Genomic DNA, 13,334 nt, shown 5'->3' on the forward strand with positions numbered 1-13,334 from the left:
GGAGAAAAAATCTGGGAAATTCCTCTCCGACCCATCCAGGCGATTGAAACTCGTCCAGGAGATCACTCTGTCCCTATATTTTCTACAGTACTTACCTTCTGTAAAGGCGATCTCCACCCCAGCCAGGAACAGGAATAAAACCATCTCCTGAAATCTAACACAGAATTAGAACACAAGAAGTAGGAGCAGAACCAGGCTACACAGCCCCTGGGCCCACTCCGCTACCCACAGGGCCATGACCATTCCGAATCTACACTCATGTCCAATTTCCTGCCCGTTCCCCGTAACCCTTAATTCCCTTTACTTCTAGGAAACTATCTGTTGTGTACGTCCCTTTAAGGGAATAACTGGTCTTAGACTGCAGTAGCGGCAGTGACCACCCCTGTATAAAAGGCCCTAACAGGCTTCTGTAGTTTCAGTTTCAAGCTGCCTCTTGTTCAGTAAAGTACCTGTTAAACTGTTCTCCCGAAGTCCGTGTATTATTGAGGCGCGGACTTTACAGTGGTGACGAGTAAGTTCGAACTCACCTGCAGTGTGGCATCATCTCACGGGGATCTCGCCTGAAAGGCAGGTCCTGGAAAGTCGTAGTCTGAGCAATGGGCGTCGACCGAGGGCAACCGCCCAAAGAATCCATCGGTGTTTGGAGAATTGCGGGAGAGACTGTGGTTCCAGCGAATCGTGCTGGTAGCAGGTAGCGCGCTGACCCTTCCGGACTGCGGCGGGCTCAAGCTCGATCGAGCGGCTGTACAAATCGGGCCGCGCAGCGTCGCCGGGAAAAGAAAACAAGAGAGAGAGGGTGGAGCGCACAGGGCGCGGTCGGTGCTCGAGAACAGGACGGCGGAGAGAAACTAAACGGGGGGGGGAAGGAAAGCGAGACGCGCCGAAGCTGTGGGTCACGGCCATTACCCTGTAGAATGCTAGGAGCAGCGTGGCAGTAAGGGGAAGAAGCAAAAGTGCGGGAGGCGCCATTTTATCCCGTTGGGGAAGAAGCAAAAGCGCGGGAGGCGCCATTTTATTCCATTGGGGAAGAAGCAAAAGCGTGGGAGGCGCCATTTTAAATCGCCCAAGATGCCAAAATGTGGCAGTATCCCTGCTTTCGACAACGAGGTAGAAGACTGGACCACGTATGTGGAAAGAATTGAAGTGTACTGCAAGGCAAATGAGGTGGCTGATGGAAAGAGGGCGTTGGTATTATTAAATCTGATGGGTGCGAGTACGTACGGCCTATTGCGGAATTTAATTACCCCAGCTAAACCAATGGAGAAAAGATTTGAGGAGATTGTTCATATCTTACAGGAACATCTAAGCCCTACACCACTGCTGATAGCAGAAAGATTCAAGTTCCATAAAAGAAACCAGCACAAAGATGAGAGCAATGCTGACTATCTTACGGAACTACGCAAGTTATTGAAGCACTGCCAGTTCGGAGCAGGACTGGCAGACACCTTACGAGATAAGTTTGTCTGCGGGCTCCAGAGTGAAGGAACCCAGAAACGGCTACTTTCAAAAAAGGACCTGACGCGAGAACAGGCTTTCAGCGTGGCAGTATCCTACGAAGCAGCAGCACGGGGAGCTGTGGAAATACAACAGAAACCACAAGAATACAGCGCTAACGAAATGGCGTATGGAGCCGAAAAGTGCTGTCGCTGCGGCAGAACAACCCATGAGCAGAAGGACTGCTGGTTTAAAGACAAAATATGCAGGCAATGCGGGACAATGGGACATATAGCAAGAGTCTGCAGGTCAGGAAAGAAGACCAACACGACAAGAACTACTAAGGAACAGTACAGGAAAGTAAAGAAACTGACAGATAGTAGTTCAGAAGATCAGGAGAGTGATAAGGACTCTGGGAGCAGGCGACTAAGTTGATTAAAGTTACACAACGTGATCGCAAAAGAAGATCACCGAACCACTTGGGTCACCCTCATGATAGCAGGGTCCCCAGTGAAGATGGAATTGGACACAGGATCAGCCCTAACTGTCATGAATCGACGAGACTATGAGCGGCTATTTTCACACATACCCTTAAAGGACACGTCCATTGTATTGAAGACATACACGGGGCAAAAGGTCTACCCCAGAGGAAAAATAAGGGTGCCAGTTGAATGTAACGGAAAGGAAACACAGAAACTATACATGTATATACTATGAGATGGAGGACCACCATTATTGGGACGTGAATGGATCCGAAGACTACAATTGGATTGGCATTCCATTCTGGCACTAACTGTGACTGACAAAAAAGATGATGACGTCGCACCTGGACGTCTGTCACAAATTCTATCTGACGCAGAAGAGGTGTTCCAACAAGGACTTGGGACTCTAAAAGGAGTAAAGGCAACCATAAAAATTGAGGATAACGCAATCCCAAAATTTTTGAAGGGTGCCATACGCGATATGCCCAGCTGTGGAAGCTGAACTGGAGAGTCTGGAGCGTTCGGGGGTGCTGTCTAAGGTGGACTGGAGTGAGTGGGCCACACCCATCGTTCCTGTAATGAAGAAAGCATTGAGCAGCACGCCTGGGGAGCCAAGGAAGGTTCGCATCTGTGGGGACTTCAAGGTGACTGTGAACCCAGTCCTGCACACAGTACAGTATCTGCTTCTGCGGATAGAAGATATTTTCGCCTCGCTATCTGGAGGGAAACGTTTTACAAAGATTGACCTGGCTCAAGCGTATCTACAAATGGAGGTGGAAGAAGCATCTAGGAAATACCTCACGATAAACACTCACAAAGGCCTTTACCAGTACAATCGACTGGTATTTGGGGTAGCATCGGCCCTGGCTATGTGGCAGAGGGCAATGGAACAAGTCCTGCAAGGGATCCCGGGGACCCAGTGTTATTTGGACGACATCCTGGTTACGGGCAAAAATGACAATGAACACCTTGCCAACCTGGAACAGGTGCTCACGAGATTGCAGAATATGGGCTACGAGCCAACTGTCCCAAATGCGAGTTCTTCAGGAGACAAATCTCGTATTGTGGCCACATGATTGATGAGGAAGGGTTGCATAAGTCGCCGGACAAGATTGAGGCTGTAGTCAAGGCTCCAGCACCAGAAAATGTGTCGCAACTGAGGTCGTTCCTCGGGTTGGTGAACTACTACCATAAGTTCTTGCCAAATTTATCTACAATTCTGCACCCACTGAATGCCCTCCTTCAAACTGGTGTAACATGGAAATGGAGTGATGAGTGTAAGCGTGCCTTTCAGGAATGTAAATGCCAAATCACGTCAAAAAAAGTATTGGCCCACTACAACCCAACACTACTGATTCGGTTGGCATGTGATGCGTCACCTTATGGCATTGGAGCGATGCTGCCACACAAATTCCGTGATGGTTCAGAGAGGCCAATAGCCTTTGCATCGTGCTCGCTAACCTCAGCTGAGCGTAACTACGCCCAGATTGACAGGGAGGCCCTCAGCCTGGTGTGGGGGGTGAAGAAGTTCAATCACTATCTGCACGGGCAAAAATTCACCCTACTGACTGATCATCAACCCCTGGTCTCAATTTTTAACCCAAAGAAGGGCGTTCCGGTGATGACGGCGCAACGGCTGCAAAGATGGTCACTTTTTCTAGGGGCACATCAGTATGACATAGAGTACAAAGGTACGAAACAACATGGAAACGCTGATGGGCTGTCACGCCTACCATTGCCTACGGCGGAAGAAGCACCTGCAGTGGACCCTGTGGAGATATTCCATGCGACCATAGTCGAATGTTTGCCTGTTACAAACGCAAGTATTGAGAAGGAAACCCGAAATGACCCGACACTCTCTCAGGTCTATGATTTGACGGTGAAGGGATGGCCAGCATATAGCGACTCACTGTTGCCAGCATTCTCGCCAAGGAGGGAACAGCTGTCAGTGTGCCGGGGAACCTTGATGTGTGGATCCCGAGTGGTAATTTCACCCAAGTTGAGAGATAGAGTACTCAATGAGCTTCACGAGAGTCATCTGGGAGGGGTAAAAATGAAGAGCCTAGCCAGGGCGTTTGTGTGGTGGCCGGGAATCGATAAAGAAATCGAGGATATGACCAAGAGATGCACAGGATGCCAGAAGGTCCAAAACGCTCCACCACAGGCCCCGCTACATCCATGGGAGTGGCCCTCATCTCCATGGCAACGGGTACACATTGATTTTGCTGGTCCAGTTATGGACTCCATGTTTCTAATTGCTGTGGACGCCCATTCGAAATGGCCAGAGGTCATTAAAATGTCCTCCACCACCACGGAGAAAACTATTGCAGTCCTAAGAACCATCTTCGCCAGGAATGGGTTGCCAGAACAGATCTGTTCCGACAATGGCCCACAGTTTGTGTCTGAGGATTTCCGGAGGTTCCTGAAGAATAATGGGGTGAAACATTACACATCTGCCCCATATCATCCAGCCACAAATGGATTGGCTGAGAGGTTTGTTCAGACCTTTAAAAAGGCCATAAAGGCAATGTATAATGACGACATACCACTGCAACACAAGGTGGATAACTTGCTGTTTGCTTACCGGAATGCAACACATGCAGCAACCAACCAAACTCCAGCCGTACTGTTTTTTAACCGGAGACTAAGATGTCGCTTGGATTTGCTCAAACCAAACATAAGACGAGATGTTGAGGATAAGCAGTTCCAGCACATAAATAAGAAGCCATCCAGGAGCTTCAAGATAGGGCAACCAGTCTTGGCCTGCGACTACCGAACAGAAAAATGGCAGCCAGGCACGATAAGCACACAGTAGGGACCACTAATGTACACAGTGGACGTTGGAGAGAGCATCGTGAGATGCCATGTTGACCAGATTCTAGAGTCACAGGAACAAGCCAAACCTGTACCACAAGCATGTGCACCTGGTAATGAGCCCGAAGTACAGATTGCGTCTACCTCAGAAGCAGGGGTATTGGAAGATGACGAACCAACCAATGACAATGAGCCAGAATTGACTCCACCGCCAGAACAGGATACTCGAGAAAGGCGCTATCCAGTCCGGATCAGGAAGCCTCCTCAAAGACTGAACTTATAAATGACTATTCCAGTTGATGTATATATTACTGAGAAAATTGTAATTGTAATTAGTTATTATTTAGTTGTTAAATGAATGTTATGTACTGTTTATCTAAAAGGGGAGGAATTGTTGTGTATGTCCCTTTAAGGGAATAACTGGTCTTAGACTGCAGTACCGGCGGTGACCACCCCTGTATAAAAGGCCCTAGCAGGCTTCTGTAGTTTCAGTTTCAAGCTGCCTCTTGTTCAGTAAAGTACCTGTTAAACTGTTCTCCCGAAGTCCGTGTATTATTGAGGCGCGGACTTTACACTATCTATTTCTGTTTTAAATTTATTTAATGATGTAGCTTCCACAGCTTTCTGGGGCAGCAAATTCCACAAACCCACCACCCTCTGAGTGAAGAAGTTTCTACTCATCTCAGTTTTGAAAGAGCAGCCCCTTATTCTAAGATTATGCCCCCTAGTTTTAGTTTCACCCATCATTGGGAACATCCTCACCACATCCACCCGATCAAGCCCCTTCACAATCTTATATGTTTCAATAAGATCGCCTCTCATTCTTCTGAACTCCAATGAGTAGAGTCCCAATCTACTCAACCTCTCCTCATACGTCCACCCCCTCATCCCCAGGATTAACCGAGTGAACCTTCTTTGTACTGACTCGAGAGCAAGTATGTCTTTTCTTAAGTATGGACACCAAAACTGTATGCAGTGTTCCAGGTGCGGTCTCACCAATACCTTGTATAACTGAAGCAATACCTCCCTGTTTTATATTCTATCCCCCTAGCAATAAAAGCCAACATTCCATTGGCCTTCTTGATCACTTGCTGCACCTGCATACTAACTTTTTGAGTTTCGTGCACCAGGACCCCCAGATCCCTTTGTACTACAGTACTTTCCAGTTTCTTGCCATTAAGATAATAACTTGCTCTATGATTTTTCCTGCAAAAGTGCATAACCTCACACTTTCCAGTATTGTATTCCATCTGCCAAATCTCTGCCCACTTACTTAGCCTGTCTATGTCACTTTGCAGGTTTTTTATGTCCTCCTCACTCACTACTTTCCCTCCCATCTTTGTATCATCTGCAAACTTTGATATGTTACACTCGGTCCCCTCCTCCAAATCGTTAATATAGATTGTAAAGAGTTGGGGACCCAGCACTGACCCCTGCGGAACACCACTAGTTACTGATTGCCAGTCTGAGAATGAACCATTTATCCCAACTCTCTGCTTTCTGTTAGAGAGCCAATCCTCCACCCACGCCAGAATATTACCCCCAATCCCGTGATTTTTTATCTTGAGCAATAATCTTTTGTGTGGCACCTTGTCAAATGCCTTTTGGAAGTCTAAATACACTACGTCCACTGGTTTTCCTTTATCCACCCTGTATGTTACTTCCTCAAAGAACTCAAGCAAATTTGTCAAACATGACTTCCCCTTCATGAAACTATGCTGAGTTTGTCCTATTAAATTATGTTTATCTAAATGTCCCATTACTGTCTCCTTAATAATGGACTCTAACATTTTACCAACCACAGATGTTAGGCTAACAGGTCTATAGTTTCCAGCCTTCTGCCTACTACCCTTTTTAAATAAGGGTGTTACATTAGCAGTTTTCCAATCTGCCGGGACCTTTGCTGAGTCCAGGGAGTTTTGGAAAATTATTACCAATGCATCCACAATCCCTACCGCCACTTCCCTCAAGACCCTAGGATGTAAGCCATCAGGTCCAGGGGATTTATACGGCTTGAGTCCCATTATTTTACCAAGTAGCACTTCCTTAGTGATTTTAATTGTATTTAGCTCCTCTCCTCTTAGAGCCCCCTGTTTGTCCAGTGTTGGGATATTCTTAGTGTCCTCTACTGTAAAGACTGATACAAAATATTTGTTCAGCGTTTTTGCCATCTCCATGTTTCTCACCATCAATTTCCCGGTCTCATCCTCTAAGGGACCAGCATTTACTTTAGCCAGCCTTTTTCTTTTTATATAACTATAGAAACTTTTGCTATCTGTTTTTATATTTTTTGCTAATTTACTTTCATAATCTATCTTCCCTTTCTTAATCAATCTTTTAGTTATTTTTTACTGACTTTTAAAGACTTCCCAATCTTCTATCCTCCCACTAGATTTGGCTACCTTATATGCCCTTGTTTTTAGTCGGATACTATCCTTAATTACTTTACTTAGCCACGGATGGCTATCTTTTCTTTTACACCCTTTTTTCCTCAGTGGAATATATATTTTTTGGAAGTTGTAAAATAACTCCTTAAATGTACACCACTGATCATGTACCGTCTTACCCTTTAATCTATCTTCCCAGTCCACTCTAATCAATTCCACTCTCATACCTTCATAGTCTCCTTTATTCAAGCTCAGCACGCTTGTTTGAGATCCAACCTTCTCACCCTCTACTTGACTATGGATTTCAACCATGTTATGGTCACTCATTCCAAGGGGATCCTTTACTAGGACATTTTTAATTAATCCTGTCTCATTACACAGGGCCAAATCTAAGGTTGCTTGCCCCCTGGTCGGTTCAGTGACATACTGCTCAAGAAACCCATCCCTAATACACTCAATGAAATCATCCTCAAGGCTGCTCTGCCCAATTTGATTTGTCCAGTTAATATGATAGTTAAAATCCCCCATAATTATAGCTGTTCCCTTATTACAAGCCTCAACTATTTCCTGATTGATACTCCGTCCAACAGAGTTGCAACTGTTCGGAGGCCTATAGACTACACCCACTAGTGTTTTTTTCCCTTTATTATTCCTTATCTCCACCCAAACTGTTTCACTATCCTCCTTTGACCCAATATCATTTCTCTGTATTATAGTGATTCCTTCCTTTATTAATATAGCCACCCCACCTCCCCTCCCTTCCTGCCTGTCCTTCCTGATTGTTAAATAACCCAGTATGTTTAATTCCCAGTCATGGTCACCCTGCAGCCATGTTTCTGTAATGGCCACAAGATCATACCCATATGTAGTTATTTGTGCCGTTAACTCATTAATTTTGTTATGAATGCTACGTGCATTCAGATAAAGAACTTTCAAATATGTTTTGTGACACTTAGTTCCTGTTTTTTCCCCTTTTACTACTTTACCTTTTACTCTATACCTTCTGTCCCTTCCTGACACGTTCTGTTTTTTAATTTCCCCACTGCTACCTAAGTCTATGACCTTCTCTGTTGTCATTTCTGTTATTTGCTCTCTAGAAACCTCCCCCCCACTAATTAGTTTAAAGCCCTCTCTACAGCCCTAGTTATATGATTCGCCAGGACTCCAGTCCCAGCACTGGCCAAGTGGAGTCCGTCCCAATGGAACAGCTCCCTCCTGCCCCAGTACTGGTGCCAGTGTCCCAAGAAGCAAAACCCATTTTTCCCACACCAGTCTTTGAGCCACGCATTTAACCCTTTAATTTTATTTATCCTAGCCAAATTCGCTCATGGCTCAGGTTACCCTTGAGGTTCTGTTTTTTAATTTGACCCCTAGCTGCTCATACTCCTTTAACAGAACCTTCTTCCTTGTCCTATCTACGTCGTTTGTACCAACATGGACCACGACAACTGGATCCTCCCCCTCCCACTCCAAGTTTCTTTCCAGCCCAGAAGAGATGTCCTTAACCCTGGCACCGGGTAGGCAACACAGCCTTCGGGACTCCCGCTCTCGACTGCAGAGAACCCTCAAATCAAATCAAATCAAATCAAATCAACTTTTATTGTCATTGTTAGTGCACAAGTGCAGTACAACAAAATGTAGGCTTGCGGCTCCCGAGAGTGTACATTTGGATTAAGACATTTAAACATTCAACATACATTTGGCTTCTAGTATATTAACACAAACATAACCATAATAAAGTGCATTGGCAGATGTGCAGGCTTTAGAGTTTATTTGTGGAGTTCAGTAGGATGACAGCCCTGGGAAAGAAGCTGTTCCTAAATCTGGTCGTACGGGTGCAAATGCATCTGTAGCGTCTCCCAGATGGCAGGAGGGCGAACAGACTGTGGCTGGGGTGGGTAGGGTCTTTGATGATGGACCGTGACCTCCGTAGACAGCGTTTCTGGTATATGTGCTCTATGGTCGGTAGCCGGTAATGCGTTGGGCAGTTTTGACTACCCGCTGCAGGGCTTTCCGGTCATAGTAGCTACAGCTGCCATACCATACTGTGATACAGTTTGTCAGGATGCTCTCTATAGTGCAGCGGTAAAAGTTAGAGAGGATCAGGGGTGACAGGTTACATCCCTTCAGCCTCCTTAGGAAATATAGGCGATGCTGGGCCTTCTTCACCAGAGAGGAGGTGTTGAGGGACCAGGAGAGGTCTTCCGTGATGTGGACTCCGAGGAACTTAAAGCTGTCCACCCTTTCCACCACAGCCCCATTGATGTGGATGGGGGTGTGACTTCCGCCTTTGGACTTCCTGAAGTCCACAATGATTTCTTTGGTTTTCTTGATGTTAAGGGCCAGGTTGTTATCGGCGCACCACTTCACGAGATGCTGGACCTCCTCCCTGTAGGCTGACGCATCGTTGTTGGTGATCTGGCCTACTACCGTGGTGTCATCCGCAAACTTGATGATGGTGTTGGAACCATTAACAGCCACACGGTCGTGGGTGAAGAGGGAGTAGAGGAGGGGGCTCAGCACACATCCTTGTGGGGCCCCCGTGTTCAGGGTCGGGGGGGGAGGTGTGGTTACCTAATTTGACAGACTGGGGTCTGTTTGTTAGGAAGTCCAGGGTCCAGTTGCAGAGGGAAGTGTTCAGGCCAAGAGTTTGGAGTTTGGTGGCCAGCTTGTTGGGGACGATAGTGTTGAATGCTGAGCTGTAGTCTATGAATAGCATTCTGATGTAGGTCTCCTTACCATCTAGGTGATTCAGTGCCGAGTGTAGAGCAGTTGTGATTGCATCCTCCGTTGATCTGTTTGCACGATAGGCAAACTGGCAAACTGGCAAACTAGCAAATAATACCGTGAGTCTTAATTTGATCAACAAGCCTCCTGTCCGGCACCTTAGCAAACACCTTTTGACAATCCATCTCCACAACACCCACTGCATTTCCTCCCTCACTGCACCGAGTGCAGCCCCAGGCCTGATTATAAAAACAGTGAACATTATCCACCCGCCTGTTCCCTCAGCAAAGGGGCCCCGCCCAAACTCTGGGACAGACAGGAAGTCAGGGAGCGTCTGTAAATGGAGGAGAAATGCTGGCTGGTCAGGGAGCATCTGTAAATAAAGGAAAAATGGTGACTGGTCAGGAAGCGTCTGTAAATGAAGGAAAAATGGAGACTGGTCAGGGAGCGTCTGTAAATGAAGGAAAAATGGTGACTGGTCAGGGAGCGTCTGTAAATGGAGGAGAAATGGAGACTGGTCAGGGAGCGTCTGTAAATGGAGGAGAAATGGTGACTGGTCAAGGAGTGTCTGTAAATGGAGGAGAAATGGAGACTGGTCAGGGAGCATCTGTAAATGGAGGAGAAATGGTGGCAGGTCAGGGAGCATCTGTAAATGGAGGAGAAATGGTGACTGGTCAGGGAGTGTCTGTAAATGGAGGAGAAATGGTGACTGGTCAGTGGCCTTTATTCCCCTTATTGGACACAAGGCTCTTTGTCTCACAACACACTGGCTCAGATTTTAACAGTCAGTTTACAGGGAATAGTGAATAGAAAATTGCAAAACTGAGATTGTTAGAATTACACAGGATTACACAGGATATACGGCACAGAAACAGGCCATTCGGCCCAACCAGTCCATGCCGGCTTTGATGCTCCACACGAGCCTCCTCCCGTCTTTCCTCATCTAAATCTATCAGCATAACCCTCTATTCCCTTCTCCCTCATCTGCTTGTCCAGCCTCCCCTTAAATGCATCGATACTGTTCGCTTCAACCACTCCCTGTGGAAGTGAGTTCCACATTCTCACCACTCTCTGGGTAAAGAAGTTTCTTCTGAATTCCCTATTGGATTTCTTGGTGTCTATCTTATATTGGTGGCCTCTAGTTATGCTCTTCCCCACAAGTGGAATCATTCTCTCTGTATCCAGTCTACCTTCCATTCCACAAGGACCTTTCCAGAATCTAGTGAATTTTGGAAGATCATGCCCAATGCATCCACTATCCCTGCAGCCACCTCTTTTAGAACCCTCGGATATAGGCCGTCAGGTCCAGGGGATTTGTCGGCTTTTAGTCCCATTACTTTCTCAAGTACTTTTTCGCGACTGATATGAATTACTTTAAGTTTCTCACTCTCATTAGCCCCTTGGTTCCCCACTATTTTTGGTATCTCAACTTTCTACAGTGTAGCTCACGAATGGTCGGGACCTCTCGCCCTGACCGAGGTGGACGAGAAGCCTGCGCAGCCCCTCCGTGTCAAGTATGACAACGTGGACAGAGATGTGCTGGGTAAAGTGCTGAGCCCGGCCCAGGTACTGACTGCAGCTGAGAGCTGAACACACAGGAACCGCTCCAGTGCCTGGAGCCAGCAACAAGAGGCAACAAAAGCAAGGAAAGCAAGGAAGGCACAGAGTCCAAAAGCAAGGAAGTTATGATGAACCTTCATAAAACACTGGGTCGGCCTCAGCTGGAGTATTGTGTCCAATTCTGGGCACTGCACTTTAGGAAGGATGTGAAAGCCTCAGAGAGGATGCAGAAAGATTTACAAGAATGGTTCCAGGGATGAGGGATTTCAGTTACGTGGATAGACTGGAGAAGCTGGGGTTGTTCTCCTTTGAGCAGAGAAGGTTGGGAGGAGATCTGATAGAAGTGTTCAAAATCATGAGGGGTCTAGACACAGTAGATAGAGAGAAACTGTTCCCATTGGCGGAACGGTCAAGAACCAGAGGATATATTCTAGGGATGTTGGCCTGAACGAGAACACTGGCGTTGGTGTGCCTATCTTGCCAATGGATTTGCAGGATCTTGCGGAGGCAGCATTGGTGGTACCTCTCTAGTGCTTTGAGGTGTCTGTTGTACATGGTCCATGTCTCTGAGGCATACAGAAGGGCGGGTATTACGACTGCTCTGTAGACCATGAGCTTGGTGCCGGGTTTGATGTCCTGGTCTTCAAACACTCTCTTCCTCAGACGACCAAAGGCTGCACTGGCACACTGAAGGTGGTTGGACTTCGTCATCGACAGTAGGCTCCTGAGGTATGGAAAGTGGTCCACGTTGTCCAAGGCCTTGTCATGGATTTTGATAATCGGGGGGCAGTACTGTGTGGCGGGAGCAGATTGGTAGAGGACTTTTGTCTTACGGACGTTTAGTGTAAGGCCCATGTTCTCGTACCTCCGAGTGAGCACAGGCACAAAATCTACAGGAGATCAGATACACAAATCTTTAAAAGTTGGAGGATAAGTTTATAAAGTGGTTTAAAAATGTTACCCGAGGTTTTTTATAAATGGGGCGTAGAAAACAAAACCATCGGTTCGGCTGCAGTTAGAATAAGTTTTGGGCATCTTACACTGGGAAGGATGTCGGGGCCACAGAGAGGCTGCAGAATAAATTCACTGAGGTTATACCATGGATGAGAGGCTTTAGTTATCAGAGAATCAGAGAATGAAACAGCACAAAAGGCGGCCATTCGGCCCATCATGCTTGTGCCAGCTCTTTGGGAGAGCTATCCAATTAGTCCCACTCCCTTGCTCTTTCCCCATATCCCGGTAAATGTTTTCCCTTCAAATATTTATCCAATTCTCTTTTGAAAGTTACTCTTGAATCTGCTTCCTCCACCCTTTCAGGCAGTGAATTTCAGATCATAATAACTCGCTGGGTAAAGAAATGTTTCCTCATGATGACCTGTCTGCAGTGAAGCGCCTGTTTGAGTTTCTAACTGAGGTGAACTTCTCTTTCCCAGGAGGAGAGACGAGAGAAACTGGGGCACTTCTCATTAGAACAAAGCAGGGTGAGAGGAGATGTGAGCGAGGTGTTTAAACTTGATCAACGACACCGACCAAAATATCAGAGACACTCCCTGTCCCTCAGGACCTGTGTCCAGGGGAGAAGCTGATGGGTTTATCAGATCATCTTTGGGTTAAATGTTGTGCTCGTGGAGCTGAGCCCCTAGTGTCAGCATCAAACACTCTCCAGTCGGGTACAGCACGGGTTAGATACAGAGTAAACCCATCAGCCGCTCCCCGACACAGATACCGAGGGACAGGGAGTGTCCGGGACAATGACATTTCTCACTCAATAAGGTATAAATTGATCCTGTACCTCTCCCCATTAATCCTGGGCTCCACACGGGGTGAATCCTGCTCCTGTTTCCCTTCCTGTAACAGCACTGAGCTAAACCCAGCCCATAATGAGCAGGGCTCAGGGAGGCTGGTTGCTAGGCACTGCAGTGATGTCATA

This window comes from Somniosus microcephalus, chromosome 4, assembly GCF_052327205.1.
Source record: "Somniosus microcephalus isolate GS21.2 chromosome 4, FLI_Smic_1.0, whole genome shotgun sequence".
NCBI lineage: Eukaryota > Metazoa > Chordata > Chondrichthyes > Squaliformes > Somniosidae > Somniosus > Somniosus microcephalus.